Genomic DNA, 16,950 nt, shown 5'->3' on the forward strand with positions numbered 1-16,950 from the left:
TGACAAAGCTGTGGTTGTAAAGTGTATCATAGTGAAACCTGAGCTTTTGATGGGCTTTATAAATAGAGGCATAGAGTACCAAAGCCAAGAAGTTTTGATAAACCTGTATGAACCAGTTCGATCCCACTGTGTCTATGGTTCCCAATTCTGGGCACCTGAAAAATGCGAGGGGGAGGGTTAAAGGGAGGGTGGGATAAGGGGCCCAGAAACAGGAAAAGTATCCCGGCATGCGATTTTTCTCCTTGACCCAGGCAGGCAACACTGGGCATGACGCTATGCATGCAGCATCCTCGATTGTCCTGCTGAATGAATTTCTGTAAATGGGTCTAAACAAAGCCAAAGAATGGGCAGAGAAAAGGTGTACTATAAATGGAATTGGGAAAACTTTTGCTGATTTTTATTTTAAGCCGGCAGCTCTGTTAAGAAGGATGAATCAGGCTGATCAACTTCTGCCCTGTGAGGATGATAAATCCTTTTGACAGAAAGGGCGAATATTCCGGGCGGTGTGTTGCTTGTCCTACCGTTGCAAAGTTTAAACTACCGAGTTTAAACAAAAAACCCATCCCATAGCAATAACACACTGGCAGTGGGTTAAACGAGGTGAGAATGAGACTTGTGCCTGTCAAAGGGAGGAAGTCCCACCCTTGGCCAATCTGATTGGCTGGCAGCTAGAACAATCCCCGCAGCTCCAAACTGAGTGGTACGTGCTACCAGGGCTGCAGGTAGGCCCTAGAATGAGTAGAACATGGATCCTGGAGTCAGGCAAGTCGGGGGTATTGGACAGGGAGGAATCAGAGAGCATAGGGAGGAGGAGGAGGAGGAGGAGGAGGTTGAGGGCGCAGGTTCCAGAAGCCAGGCAGAGAGGAACAAAGAGAGCTAACATCCTTGGGCAGGGTTGGTTGCCGCTGATGCACACAAGGCACCCTTTCCTTCTTGCTTTTTCACCACTCGGGTTAAAACACACCGTACGCACCCTTACCCATCTGGCCAAGCCAACTGTATTGTGGGGTGGGTGTTGTAATATTTAGCTTAATTGACTTGATAACAACTTTAATTGCCCATTAATTTTTTATATAAATGGCGGGCGCTCTGCCAATTTTGGCACCCACCCATCTATCTTATTATGGGGAACAGATCACAGGTGGGCAGGTAGGTGGTGGGCTACCACGCATCATATTTTAAGTGTAACCGCGGTAAAAGCACATCCGGAGGAGGTCCGTAAAATCCACAGACCTCACTGCATCTCTAAATTGATGGTGGTATGGAGTTTCTTGTACACTGCACAGTCACATGCCTGGCCGTTGGATGTTAGAGTAAACATTGTAACCAATAATTCAATGAGCTTCTCCGGTCAGAGTTGAACTGCACAACCACAAAAGTCCCTGATTCGTTCCCTAATGTGTGCACAGGGGAGGAGTAAGATTGATGTAGCCAGCACTCCAGTAACGCCTCTTGGAAATGCATATCTGTAAGGACACAAATAAGCTTGACTAATATGCCCTCCCCCATGACAGCATAGAGGTAAAAACAACCGACCCACTCACACCCGTCTGTATTGTGATGTGGGTGGGGTAATATTTAGCTTACTTGGCTTAGTAATAACTTCACTTGCCCATTAATTATTTTGTTATAAATGGCAGGCGGACAGTTCATTTTGGCACCTGCCCTGGAAGGTAGTCCATAATATTATTATGAAAGGTAGAATTAATTACAGATACCCCTCCCCTACACAGAATAAATTACAGATACGCCCTCCCTGACACAGCATAAATTAGATACTCTCTCCCCTAAACAGAATAAATTACAGATATCCCCTCCCTCACACAGAATAAATTGCAGGCACCCCCTCCCCTACACAGAATAAATTACAGATACCCATTCCCAACATAGAATAAATTACAGATACTTCCTCCCTCAGGCAGAATAAATTACAGATACCCCCTCCCTCACAGAGAATAAATTACAGATACCCCCTCCCTCGCACAGAATAAATTACAGATACCCCCTCCCTCGCACAGAATAAATTACAGATACCCCCTCCCTCACACAGAATAAATTACAGATACCCCCTCCCTTGCACAAAATAAATTACAGATACCCCCTCCCTCGCACAAAATAAATTACAGGTACCCCCTCCCTCGCACAGAATAAATTACAGATACCCCCTCCCTCGCACAGAATAAATTACAGATACCCCCTCCCTTGCACAAAATAAATTACAGGTACCCCCTCCCTTGCACAGAATAAATTACAGATACCCCCTCCCTTGCACAAAATAAATTACAGATACCCCCTCCCTTGCACAAAATAAATTACAGATACCCCCTCCCTTGCACAGAATAAATTACAGATACCCCCTCCCTCGCACAGAATAAATTACAGATACACCTCCCTCACAGAGTATAAATTACAGATATCCTTTCCCCCACACAGAATAATTTACAGATACCCCTCCCCTACACAGAATAAATTACAGATACCCCTCCCCTACACAGAATAAATTACAGATACCCCTCTCCTACACAGAATAAATTACAGATACCCCTCCCCTACACAGAATAAATTACAGATACCCCCTCCCTCGCACAGAATAAATTACAGATACCCCCTCCCTCGCACAAAATAAATTACAGATACCCCCTCCCTCACACAGAAAAAATTACAGATAGCCCCTCCCTTGCACAGAATAAATTACAGATACCCCCTCCGTTGCACAAAATAAATTACGGATACCCCCTCCCTCACACAGAATAAATTACAGATACCCCCTCCCTTGCACAAAATAAATTACAGATACCCCCTCCCTTGCACAGAATAAATTACAGATACCCACTCCCTTGCACAGAATAAATTACAGATACCCCTTCCCTTGCACAAAATAAATTACAGATACGCCCTCCCTCACACAGAATAAATTACAGATACCCCTCCCTTGCACAAAATAAATTACAGATACCCCCTCCCTTGCACAAAATAAATTACAGATACCCCCTCCCTCACACAGAATAAATTAGATACCCCCTCCCTCACAGAGTATAAATTACAGATACCCCCTCCCTTGCACAGAATAAATTACAGATATCCCCTCCCTCGCACAGAATAAATTACAGATATCCCCTCCCTTGCACAGAATAAATTACAGATACCCCTCTCCTACACAGAATAAATTACAGATACCCCTCCCCTACACAGAATAAATTACAGATACCCCTCCCCTACACAGAATAAATTACAGATACCCCTCTCCTACACAGAATAAATTACAGATACCCCTCTCCTACACAGAATAAATTACAGATACCCCTCCCCTACACAGAATAAATTACAGATACCCCTCCCCTACACAGAATAAATTACAGATACCCCTCCCCTACACAGAATAAATTACAGATACCCCTCCCCTACACAGAATAAATTACAGATACCCCTCCCCTACACAGAATAAATTACAGATAGCCCTCCACTACACAGAATAAATTACAGATACCCCCTCCCTAACACAGAATGTATTAGATACCCCTTCCCCTAAAACAGAATAAATTACAGATACCCATTCCCAACACAGAATAAATTACAGATACCCCCTCCCTCACAGAGAATAAATTACAAATAACCCCTCCCTCACAGAGAATAAATTACAGATATCCCCTCCCTCGCACAGAATATATTACAGATACCCCCTCTCCCACGCAGAATAAATTACAGATGCCCTATCCCTCACACAGAATAAATTAGATACCCCTGCCCCACGCTGAATAAATGAGATACCCCCTCCCCAACACAGAATAAATTACTGTTACCCTCCTCCAAACTGAATAAATTGTGGATACCTCTTTTTGCGTCCTATACCCCCAGAGAACTGATAATTTCCATTAAGGGTCAGTAACTAGTTATCACTAATAAACAGCAAAGAATGATCATTATATTACATCTCAATTTTGGTGCTGCCATAAAATTTCCACTGCTAATTAAAGGATGGATTTTTTTTTGTTTTGGAAATCCTGTAACAAAAGGGAGGTCAGTTCCACCAGAGGCCCACCCATCTATTCATCAAGCTGTTGATCCTTACAAGCAATTTCTACAAATCAATGGCAGTAGTTAATTTAGACATGAATCCCCTGCAGCTGTTCCAAGGAACAAACAGCAAAAGAGAATAAACTGTCAGCTCTCTCCAAACACCATTCAGCACCTGGCTGACAGTGCTTGTTTATCCTAAGTCTTAATTGAAAGGTCGGTGGTAGCTTTCAACTGAGATATTTGTGGAGAAGAATGGTTGAAGTGATGCAGTAGTTATAGTTTATCTCTCTCTGGCTAGTTCCCTCCTTGTATTGTGTTTGCTGTACAATGATGATGATGTATAAGCAGCCATTGAAAAGATCCTGCCTTTATTTATGTGTTGATTTTAGGGTCTTGCTCAAACTGCCTTTTCTCTCTAAAAAAAAGTTTGTTAATCTGCTTCAAACAGGTCCTTCTGTGTGGATATATCTAGAACCTCTTCTTGAGGTGTTTCTCCAGTGTCTCCTGGGGGTTGGGGGAGGGGGGCAGGCCATTCTTTGCAATTCATAGGGCAGGATCTTCTGGTCTGCGAGCGGGGTGATGTCAGGCGGAGCTCCCGATGTCACCTCGTGTCATTTCCATTTCCACGTTGGCGGGGGCGCAGCCAAATCAGCTGTGCGCCCGCCAACCTGTCAATGGCCAATTGAGGCCATTGAGAAACTAATTAAAAGCATTAATGGACCTGCTTGTCCAACCTTAAGGTTGGTGGGCAGGCCGGGAGCCCTGGCAGGCATTGGAAAAAGCATGAAACCTCACCCATGGGCGGGATGAGGTCTCATGAGGGTATTTAAATTTTTAATAAAGGTTTCAATAAAAGTTATGGACATGTCCCAACTCATGTGACAGTGTCACATGAGGGGACATGTCAGAGAAATTTTTCTATCATTTGTATTGCAAATTTTAATTCGGAGCTGATCTCCCTGAGGCTGCACTTAGCCTCAGGGAGATCAGTGCGCTCTTTCACGTGCATGCACGGAAGAGCGCACTCCCAGCTGAGGGAATTCCCCCTACCCCCCCTCCCCGCCGCACAGGGAGCGCATAGCGCTTCCCGGCGGATGTCATGGTGGGTGGGCCTTAACTAGCCCGCCCACGTAAAATGGCGGCGCACCCCCAGCGGGGGAAAAATTTTTCCCATAATTTTTAATGTTAGCGAGCAGACGTCAGAGCAGTAGCAGTAACTTCAAAAGAACTGTGAAGAGCAGTTTTGGCTGCAATGCTGTTGAAAAATGATGATTAATGTTCTCTAGCCAATCACAAGGGGGGCTAAGAATGGCCAGTAATGATCCAAATGTTGATTAGTTTTTTATATACTATAACTACTTTATTTTTGAACAGAGTCAATTTTTCCAGAGAAAGTGAGCAATTAGTCAGGAATGCCCTTGGTATATCATTAGAAATTATCCCTTCCAAAATCAGCCGGGTTCTTCCTCATTGACAATTCATGTTCATGGTTGCCCCCTGTATAAATAAGATACAACGCCACAAATGGAGGAACAATCCGGAACGCTTGACCATTAAATTGCCTCCATGTATTGGGAATGCCTTTTGAGAAATAGTTTGGAAATGCCTTCTGTTCAAAGCGAGAGATGGTGTAGATGATGATGTGCCATCATTTGATCAAGTTTCCAAAGTGGCGACCTATTTTGCTGCCACTAAATCCAAAGTTGGGGCATCATTGTGGTGGTCACAGACCAGCTGAACATTCAGCGAGTGGAAGCCCTTGCAGTTGACGTAGTTGACTGCTTGTTGCCGTGGAAATCTAAGCACCACATGAATGCAGTCAATGGCACCCTGCACCTGTGGAAAATCAGAGATCTGTGCAAATCCCAAAAAGCCAAAAGTTCTGTGCCTTCGCGAATATGGCGTCTGTGTCCTCCTGGATACATTTCACATGGAGGCTTGCAAGATCCTGCACAGGTCACCTGTGGAGCTCTGAAAAGAGCCACTAGTGTAAAAATTGAGTGTCATGGTCACTTTCACAGCTACTGGCACTGGATGCCTTCCATGTCCCCATGGCGCCAATCCTGCAGCAGGTGACATTTGCTAGACCAATTCCTAGACATGTGCAGTCTTCGGTGACACAGGTTCTCAATCATCTGTAGGAATGATAGGTGCCGTTTATAGACCCTGGGTCTAGTGAAGCGCCTACGAGTGGCAGCTCTCAGGATCTTCAGCTGCTTGCGCAGCAGGCCCTGCTGCCCCTTCATCATGAGAGAGCTGCTCCTCCCTTTGCTGAGCCAGGCACCTCCACCGGTCTCTTCTTATTCTCCTCTGCTCCCTGTAAGCCATGAGGCATACCACTAAGTCACCAGGCTCCATGATCCTGATGTTCTCCTCCTGCAGGATCAAAGAGAGACGCGTGTATATTTGTCCTAAGATCCTCTCTTAGTTAAGTCTGAAGGCCACTTCACACATCCTGGGGAGTGCTGGCCACCACTTAGATGGCCAGTGTGTAGTGCGCTCATTGGCTGCCCGAAACCCCACCCACTCCACCTGACTGATTGGCGGCAGCTTTGCCCACTGGACTGCATGCTGTACTCTCAGCTCAGGCACAGGTTTTCTCCTAACTCACACTGTAAGGCTGCGCTGTTAGCTTGAACCATGATGGATACTGGTCCAAACATTAAGAAAGACATTGCAATGGTCTGTGAGTGCCTCCACCAGTGACTGCTCCATGGCGGCTTTCGCAAGGAGATTGTACAACTTGCCCAGTTGGCGAATTGCTCTGCCAACCCCTAAAACACTTATTAATTTACAGTCTGCACCCGAGGGTGAAATGTTCTGGAGCATTTGGTGGCACTTTCATGCTTTTGTGTCACTTGAGTGGGCAGAAACGTTTCAGAGGCCTGACTCCAAGCATGTCAATGGAGCTGCGCCTGAACTGTCTCAGCTGCAGAAGAACGTTCACTTTTGACAAGCTTTTCCAAAAGCGTGACCACTTCTCTCAAACCCGGCTCCCCACTCTAAGATGTTTTTGTGTATTTCCTTCCGTCTGTGCTGCCTCATCCCCCACACCAAACCACCCACCACCCCACTGTCACCACCCCCGCCCCCGCCCCCCCCCAACCCCGCCCCTGTCCCAGCACTGGAGCCCTTGCCCCAGCATCGCACTGAAAGCCAGCCGAGAAAAAACAACTTGCCTGTGTCCCCCCATGAATGCACGGTGCCTCTTCCTTGATGCCTGCAGGTGATGCTCATGAGCGCTGCACAAGGTTGTGTGCACTCACCTCCGAGTTCCCCTTGAAGTTCACATCGCCAGGTGCACATCTTTTACAGGCAGTTGTGAAGGAGGCCGTTCTGAAGTCACACCGACGTGGGTGGTAAATTTGACGTGGGGGGATGATTCCAGTGAGCAGGGCTAATAATAAGATGCAAATGTTATAAATTAAAATGATGTTCCCGATGGGTGGTGGTGGAAAACACGGCCCACCATTGACGGGTGGAGCAGACAATCACAAATTGGTTTCACGGTCGCCTTGCCATATTGTCTGCCCCTGCCTGCCATGAAAGTTCCGACTGTGGATTCCACCACCAGGTAAGTATCTTCTCCCAAGCTTCTCCCTTGCCCCTGAACTCCTTCTGCCAGCCTCAAAATTGGCCACAAGTGCCTGAATTGGGGCAAGGGTGGATGGATTGGCCTTGCCCACCCCAAGTAAAATTGTGGATAGGTCATTGTGAGGCAAGACCACCCGGGGAATTCTACAGGCCACCCTCCTGCCTCCCCCACCTACAAACCTGCTGGTGAGTGGTTGTAAAATTCTACTCAGAGTCAAACGGTAGAATCTTCTGCTCTCTCTCTCTCTGGTGCTGAGCTTGGAGACGGGAGGGCAATTAATTAGGCAGGATGATGATGTACCTGAACCCTCCACTGCCTTCGCATCTCTGCCAGAATTTAGCGGGAGGCAGTGGTGTGATGATAATGGCAGTGGTTTGCAGTAATCCAGAGGCCCAGGCTATTGCTCTGGGAATTTAAGTTCAAGTCACACCACAGCAGCTGGTGGAATTTAAACTTCAATTCATTAAGTCTGAAATATAAAAGCTAGTCCCAATAATAGTGCCCATGACAACTGTCAATAGTTGTAAAAGCCTATTTGGCCCACTAATGTCCTTTAGGGAAGGAAATCTGCCGTCATTACCTGATCTGAACTACATGTGATTCCAGATCCACAACAATGTGATTGATTCTTAACTACCCTCCGAAATACACTGGCAAGCTACTCAGATCAAGGAACTTAGGGATGTGCACCAAATGTTGGTCTTGCCAGCGACGCCCACATCCCATGAAAGAATAAAGAAAAGTTCTGGGAGGGAGGCCATGGTTGACCTTTCCACCCTGCCGCCCATTAATGACCACATAAAGGCCTCATTTTGCCGCCTCTGGCATTAACCCAACTGCAGGCGGGCCTTCGCCATGCAACATGCATGGCAACTAAAGCCATGGCCAGCTTGTCACCTCCTAGGGGTGGGTCCCTTGATCAAAGGCACTCTGTGCCTGACCAATGAACTGGATATTGGGAAGGAAGGCCTGCTGCGAGCCTGCCCCCCTGCCTTTGCTGCCTCCCCACCCCCACACCCCTCTTCTTTGACTCCCACCCTGCAACCCCACCCCTCCCTCCTCCCACGTTACTTTCCTGTGGCCTGGCTTGCTCTGTGATCCTGGGACTCCGGTGCCTGTCCTTCCAGCGGCAGCCACCGCCTTCCCAGTGGTGCTGCTGAGCACAAGAACTGCAGACCTGTGGTTGGTCAGCAGCTGTTGGTGGGCGAGACCTCCACCCCCAGGGTCTTGGTTCCAGGGGAAGGCCTCTGACCTAGCCACTACCTGATTGGCTTGTCGTTCGGTGTGCCTTCCTAAAAAGACGCAATGCAGGTCTCTTGCCAGCTCTCCACTGGGCAGGGAAAACCCCCGCGCCTCAAAAGATTCTGCCCAAAGAGTCAAAACTCCACAGAAAGAGGCGATTCTACCCATCAAGTGCATGCTGGGATTTTCTGCTCCTGCCCGTGGCATGCATCATAGTGAGCCAGAGTGGAAAATATCGCGAGAGCAAAGCAATCTGTTTTACGTTGAGGGGAAATCAGGTTGCAAGTTTCTGCACCTGATTTCAATGGCAGCGCACGTTTCATGCTGCACATTGTCGGAAACCTAATTTTAATACATTTGAATGTTATGCATACTCGTTATAAAGGCTGCTCACTAGAATCACCGCCCCCCCCATGCTGGATCAATAGGGCACGTTGGCATTTAATTAGACCAATGTGCTTCATAACCGCATATAAGCAATGTGCAGCAGACTTTTGCTCATGACTTCAAGGTTTGGCCACCTACCTTGCATCATGCAGCATTTGCAGCACCTAGGACTCCACACCAGGCTTCGCAGGCAGTACCACATCACTTTCAGGGGGCTTTGAGAGGCATGGCTCTACGTACCAGAGCAGCGGTTAAAGTGGGGGTGGTGTGTAAGGGGCCATAATGCAAGGCCTCCACTGGGAGAGGGGAAGAGTGGCAAACGTTGCACTCTGACAAATGACTTGGCGGGGGGGGGTGCAAGTTGGAAGCGTCTTCTGTGCTAGAATGGAGAAGATTGTCTTAGAGATGGACATAAGCGAGTTGGGGGGCCAGAATGGGAAGATTGCACAGTGAAGTGATGCTTCAGTTTACATTGCTGACCTTGCAAAGACTTTCCTTGTCCCAGACCAAGGAGGGGGAGGGCTTGTCCGTCAAGAGTTAGTCATGCCCAGAATGTTGTGCACAGGCCGTGGTTGTAACAACAGGCACCTCGATCCGGAGGGTTTCTTCCTTAACAATGGGTTGCGTGTGGCACACTCACAGTCAGGATAAGCTGTAGATGGGTAAAAGTTAATACAGAGCCATTCAAGGGTCTTGGGGAGGGAGGGGATGGTGGGCTCAATATCTCAGTGTGTAATAGGCCTCAAGATGGGGAGATGCATATGGGCCATAGACACATCTACCTCAAGCCATTCAGGGAGTTACACAGTGATATCCTCCGCAATCAAGATGGCATAAAGTTTTGGAGGGCAAGGCTTGAGAATTATTGGAGGGAGGGAAACCTAAACATAATGCAAGGATGATGGCAGGGATTACCATAGTCACACAAAGGAGAGTCCAAGCAGGTCAGGCAGTGAGCCCTTATCACCACCATCTTGCAACCTGAAGCGATGGCACAACACAAAATTAATCTGAAGAATAACTCAGGTGGTGAGGGCTCAAGGGGCCATTTGAAGGCGTAGTGTACTGCACTGGGGGCCCAATTAAAGGGACTGAGCAGTGTATTCTCTAATGAGGAGAGATGCACAAAGCTGAGACATGTTAGGAGTCTTTCAATGATAATGCAGGCAATCAGGAGAGTGAAGTAACGAAATGCATTCATGCGAGATTGATGACGAGTCACAACACTAACAGAACTCCTTGCTTTAACTCTTTGTTCCAATCATGCCATTGCCCACAACAACTACAAGGTCTAGAGCATTTTGGCGACTGGACAAGCTGTAGATGCATCGTTAAAGCAGGAGCACATAGTCTTGGTGCTGGCAGGCTCACAGATGGAAAGTCTCAGACCCGCCTCAAATAATCAGAGTTCTTCAATGAACATTAGACCTCAATGGTATCGCAAAGAGTATAATATAACAGCGCAGTGATTGAGGATCCCAGTGCCGGGCCAGAGCAATCACATAGCAGTCGGTCATTAAAGGAAAACAAAAACAGAATTACCTGGAAAAACTCAGCAGGTCTGGCAGCATCGGCGGAGAAGAAAAGAGTTGACGTTTCGAGTCCTCATGACCCTTCGACAGAACTTGAGTTCGAGTCCAAGAAAGAGTTGAAATATAAGCTGGTTTAAGGTGTGTGTGTGGGGGGCGGAGAGATAGAGAGAGAGAGAGGTGGAGGGGGGGCTGTGGTTGTAGGGACAAACAAGCAGTGATAGAAGCAGATCATCAAAAGATGTCAACGACAATAGTACAATAGAACACATAGGTGTTAAAGTTAAAGTTGGTGATATTATCTAAACGAATGTGCTAATTAAGAATGGATGGTAGGGCACTCAAGGTATAGCTCTGGTGTGGGGGGGTTTTTTTATATTTTTTTTAAATAATGGAAATAGGTGGGAAAAGGAAAATCTTTATAATTTATTGGAAAAAAAAGGAAGGGGGAAACAGAAAGGGGGTGGGGATGGGGGACGGAGCTCACGACCTAAAGTTGTTGAATTCAATATTCAGTCCGGAAGGCTGTAAAGTGCCTAGTCGGAAGATGAGGTGTTGTTCCTCCAGTTTGCGTTGGGCTTCACTGGAACAATGCAGCAAGCCAAGGACAGACATGTGGGCAAGAGAGCAGGGTGGAGTGTTAAAATGGCAAGCGACAGGGAGGTTTGGGTCATTCTTGCGGACAGATCGCAGGTGTTCTGCAAAGCGGTCGCCCAGTTTACGTTTGGTCTCTCCAATGTAGAGGAGACCACATTGGGAGCAACGAATGCAGTAGACTAAGTTGGGGGAAATGCAAGTGAAATGCTGCTTCACTTGAAAGGAGTGTTTGGGTCCTTGGACGGTGAGGAGAGAGGAAGTGAAGGGGCAGGTGTTGCATCTTTTGCGTGGGCATGGGGTGGTGCCATAGGAGGGGGTTGAGGAGTAGGGGGTGATGGAGGAGTGGACCAGGGTGTCCCGGAGGGAGCGATCCCTACGGAATGCCGATAAGGGGGGTGAAGGGAAGATGTGTTTGGTAGTGGCATCATGCTGGAGTTGGCGGAAATGGCGGAGGATGATCCTTTGAATGCGGAGGCTGGTGGGGTGATAAGTGAGGACAAGGGGGACCCTATCATGTTTCTGGGAGGGAGGAGAAGGCGTGAGGGCGGATGCGCGGGAGATGGGCCGGACACGGTTGAGGGCTCTGTCAACGACCGTGGGTAGAAAACCTCGGTTAAGGAAGAAGGAGGACATGTCAGAGGAACTGTTTTTGAAGGTAGCATCATCGGAACAGATGCGACGGAGGCGAAGGAACTGAGAGAATGGGATGGAGTCCTTACAGGAAGCGGGGTGTGAGGAGCTGTAGTCGAGATAGCTGTGGGAGTCGTTGGGTTTGTAATGGATATTGGTGGACAGTCTATCACCAGAGATTGAGACAGAGAGGTCAAGGAAGGGAAGGGAAGTGTCAGAGATGGACCACGTGAAAATGATGGAGGGGTGGAGATTGGAAGCAAAATTAATAAATTTTTCCAAGTCCCGACGAGAGCATGAAGCGGCACCGAAGTAATCATCGATGTACCGGAGAAAGAGTTGTGGAAGGGGGCCGGAGTAGGACTGCAACAAGGAATGTTCCACATACCCCAGAAAGAGACAGGCATAGCTGGGGCCCATGCGGGTACCCATAGCCACACCTTTTATTTGGAGGAAGTGAGAGGAGTTGGAGGAGAAATTGTTCAGCGTGAGAACAAGTTCAGCCAGACGGAGGAGAGTAGTGGTGGATGGGGATTGTTCGGGCCTCTGTTCGAGGAAGAAGCTAAGGGCCCTCAGACCATCCTGGTGTAGAGGGATTGGACGTCCATGGTGAAGAGGAAGCGGTTGGGGCCAGGGAACTGGAAATTGTTGATGTGACGTAAGGTGTCAGAGGAATCACGGATGTAGGTGGGAAGGGATTGGACAAGGGGAGAGAGAAGGGAGTCAAGATAACGAGAAATGAGTTCTGTGGGGCAGGAGCAAGCTGAGATGATCGGTCTACCGGGGCAGTTCTGTTTGTGGATTTTGGGTAGGAGATAGAAGCGGGCCGTCCGAGGTTGGGCGACTATCAGGTTGGAAGCTGTGGGAGGGAGATCCCTAGAGGAGATGAGGTCAGTGACAGTCCTGGAAACAATGGCTTGATGTTCAGTGGTGGGGTCATGGTCCAGGGAGAGTTAGGAGGAAGTGTCTGCGAGTTGACGCTCAGCCTCCGCGAGGTAGAGGTCAGTGCGCCAGACAACAACAGCACCACCCTTGTCAGCGGGTTTAATGACAATGTCAGGGTTGGACCTGAGAGAATGGAATGCAGTAAGTTCAGAGAGAGACAGGTTAGAATGGGTGAGAGGAGCAGAGAAATTGAGACGACTAATGTCGCGCCGACAGTTCTCAATGAAAAGATCGAGAGAAGGTAAGAATCCAGAGGGAGGGGTCCAGGTGGAGGGAGAATATTGGAGATGGGTAAAAGGATCTGTTGAACTGGGAGAGGACTCCTGCCCAAAGAAGTGAGCCCGGAGACGAAGACGGCGGAAGAAGAGATCAGTATCATGCCGAGCCCGAAATTCATTGAGGTGAGGGCGTAAGGGTATGAAACTAAGTCCTTTGCTGAGCACTGAACGTTCAGCATCGGAGAGGGGAAGGTCAGGGGGTATAGTGAATACACGGCTGGGGTTGGGATTGGAAGAAAGGGTGGGGACGGAGGGACAGGCAGGGATGGAGGGTTCTAGATGGGTGTTGGTGTCGATGAGTTGTTATTAAAGGAGGTGGGGTGAAGGTGCACCTCGAAACGTTCCTTGCACTGGCTGGGATTTAAGTGTGAATAGGTGCCATCCCTGGAACCAACCCTTGAACTCAGTCACACATTAGTAATCTACAGAGCTTTGGGGGCTCATGCCGACTCTTCTTTTTCTCATTGATGCTACAGAGAAGAGAACTTCAGGGAGGTGACGGCTGAATTTGTTGCTGCCTGAATTATCACATCCAGGCAGGAGAGAAGATGGAGAAGATTGTGACTGCAGCGCCAGGCTCGCCAAAGGGAGGAACTTCACCCTGATGAGCAAGGGGCAGCAGTGCCCCCTCCAGATGCAGAGGATGAGGCTAACAGAAATGTTCTGCATAGGTGGTTCTCAAGACTGAGGGTCTACAGAACATGCATGTCTTACCTGTAGATGAACGAGAGGCAGTGTCACCAATGCCTCCACAGGTCCAGGGATCTGGTGGCTCACATCTGCCACATACTCCATGAGGTGACACCATGGGGACTGGAAGAACATCCTTTACCAGTGGCTCTGAAAGTCACCGCCACTCTTAACTTCTATGCAAGTGGCTCTTTCCAAGGCTCCACTGGAGACCTCTGCAGGATCGCTCAATCTTCTATCCACAAGTGCATACAGGAGGTGACAGAAGCCCTTTTTGCCAAGGCCCACAATTACATGCATTTCGCCAGAGTTCAAGAGAGGCAGAACACCAGATCAGTGGGCTTTACTGTGATCTACGGATTCCCACAGATGCAGGCTGCTATTGACCGCACTCTTGTGGTTATGAAAGCTCCCTGGCAACTGGCACTCCAATACATAAACAGGAAAGGCTTCCACTAGCTCAATGTTCAGTTGGTCTGCAACCATGAGAAACAAATCATGCAGGCTTGCACAAGATACACAGGAAGCTAACACGACTTAAACATCTTGAGCAGATTGCTGATCCAGGACCTGTGTGAGAGACCACACAGAATCTAGGACTGGCTCCTCAGTGACAAAGAGTACCCAGAAAGGACCTGGCTGATGATGCCCATGTGATGGCCTCAAACTCCTGCAGAGAGAAGGTACAATGCTGATATCACTATCCGTACATTGGTAGAGCAGAGCATTGGCATCTTGAAGATGCAATTCTGATGCCTGGACAGATCTGGCAGTGCATTCCAGCACACTCCCCAGAGGGTCTCACAGATCATCATGGCTTGCTGCACACTGCACAGCCTTGGGTTGCAAAGTGGGGAAGACTTGCCGACATGGAGGAGCTGCACGTCTCCTCCGATGAGGAAGATATTGTTAGGGATGAGGGCAATGAGTTTGAGGAAGTCGAGGCTGCAGGCAAAGAGGCCATAGCATAGGCCAGACGTGGCAGGCATGCACCTGAGGCTCTCATAGCCACCAGGTTCCACGAGGAGAATGACAAATTATAGTCAGCATTCTCTTGGACAAGTGTCCTCCCTCATGAGCCCACATGAACACTAACCCTTTCCTTGCAACCATACACTTCAATCTGATAGTGAGCACTCACCCATTTTGCGAACCATTGCCCTGTTCCTTTCAGGGTTGAAGAACCTTCAGGAACATGTGTCCTTGTTGAGATGAGGTCCAAACTTGAGGAGGGTGTTCCGGCATCAGACATCAGAAGGCACTGCCTCTTCCAGCACTCTTGCAGCATCCCAGTAGCCACAACAGCCTAGTAGAGGCAGGAGTTGCTCCACAATCCTTAGTGCACTCAAAGCTGTATGACTTCAGCCTAACAAACCTCCTCAAGGAGATCCATCTGCAGCAACAGAGCGATGCATTCTGTGTCGCCTCGATGGTGAAACTGAAATGTCACATTTGGGCCAAGGCAGCCAAGGGTGTTACGTAGGTCTAATTCCATTTTAACATCAACTGGCCCTCTGTGCCACCTTCTCCTCCAACACATTGACATCTGGCACTCTCAGTAGGGATGCAGGCCTTTCATCTTGACCTTTCCATGGATTTGGACCACCTGAGGATCATGAAGTTCAAACAGACATTCTGCCCCCGTTGCCAGCCCTGGCGCTTGCCAACTCTAAAATGCAAAGACAACATGAAGCCCTCAGGGTTGTGCTTTGTTGATAATAAAGAGCACTCTTCAGAATCATTACATCCTAGGTCATATCCCATTGTCAAAAGCTAACATCTGCACTTCCAGAACATGCTGCGAGGCTCCATTGATCACCACATATTTGGGATTTACAATCACTGACCTTGGCGAGAGTGAGGGGACGCTACTCAGAAAGTATGGCTCAACTCTGCTTCCCTCCATTGTGATGAGAGCCTTGTGGCTGCAATGCAGACAACTACAAGTTAAGAGGGGCTGAAGGCTGGAGGGTTGGGTGCCAGCACGATAATGTGCCTTTGAGGGGCAGAGCTCTGGCACTTTAAGGTGAGAAGGTGCTCTCACTTATTGCTGAGCTTAGCAAATCTGCATTCAAAGAGTTGGTAACACGCAGGGCAGACTGGAGCACACACAAGCTCTGAGTAAGGGCTCATAGATTGGAAAACCTGACAGACCATAGTGGGTAAGTGGAGTTGCAGGATCTATGACCATTCTCCATGTGTTTATATATCTCTCCCTGGACACGAGACCTTCACGTTACAATAATGCAGATGAGATGGGTGAGCATCTCAGCCTCAATCTTAAACAGCCAAGAATAAACATGACATGAACCAGCACATCATGTGAACGAGGTTCCTTACACAAGCAGACTTGACATTAAGGATGAAGCATCAATAATGTTCCAAATGATGAGAGCAGACACACACTGTGGGGATATGGAAGCTGACAACATCTACCAGAGGCACATGGTCTCAACACCTGCAACAAGTGATGTTAGGGACCATGGTGTTACACCTGATAGGCAACCACGCAGCTCACCATAAAGAGGAGGCATACACAAAAGGAGATGTGGAATGGGTGTGATTCTATTTACATTGGTGAGAAGTATATAACGTGTGCTGAACACCCATGCCACCATCATGCTCCTAATATTTAATTTTCCTAACCCTACTTGGTGCATCCCCAGTGTCCACAGCTGGGCTGGAGGCAGCCTGCTGATTGCTACGCCCTGTTGTCTGTGATGACTTTGGTGGGTGTCCTCTGGAGGGCTGTGACTCAAAGGGCCTTGGCCTGCTTTGCGTTTCCTGCTGTGGGGCAGGTGCACCCAACTCGGCCTGTGGAGCTGGACATTATTGGGCCGCAGGAAGAGGGGATTGGGATCAGCCGGACAGTCCCGGAGTCACCTGAGTGGATGGCCCCAGGATGCCCAGCTACTGGTCCCCCTCTCTATGGGCGCCCAAGGGCCCCTGGCGAACTCCCTGAGAAGGGGAAACTGGAGTGAGAACAAATTGCCCCACCCCCATCTCGCATAGCACTGATGGATGCCACCAATGCCTACAC

The 16,950-nt window shown here is 48.5% G+C and overlaps 1 pseudogene; it reads right to left on the reverse strand.

The window, feature by feature from the left end:
- Window positions 1–5,446: 5,446 nt before the first annotated feature.
- On the reverse strand, window positions 5,447–14,210 carry LOC121276057 (annotated as a pseudogene).
- Between the last annotated feature and the right edge of the window lie 2,740 nt (window positions 14,211–16,950).

The sequence above is a fragment of the Carcharodon carcharias genome, chromosome 3 (assembly GCF_017639515.1).
Source record: "Carcharodon carcharias isolate sCarCar2 chromosome 3, sCarCar2.pri, whole genome shotgun sequence".
NCBI lineage: Eukaryota > Metazoa > Chordata > Chondrichthyes > Lamniformes > Lamnidae > Carcharodon > Carcharodon carcharias.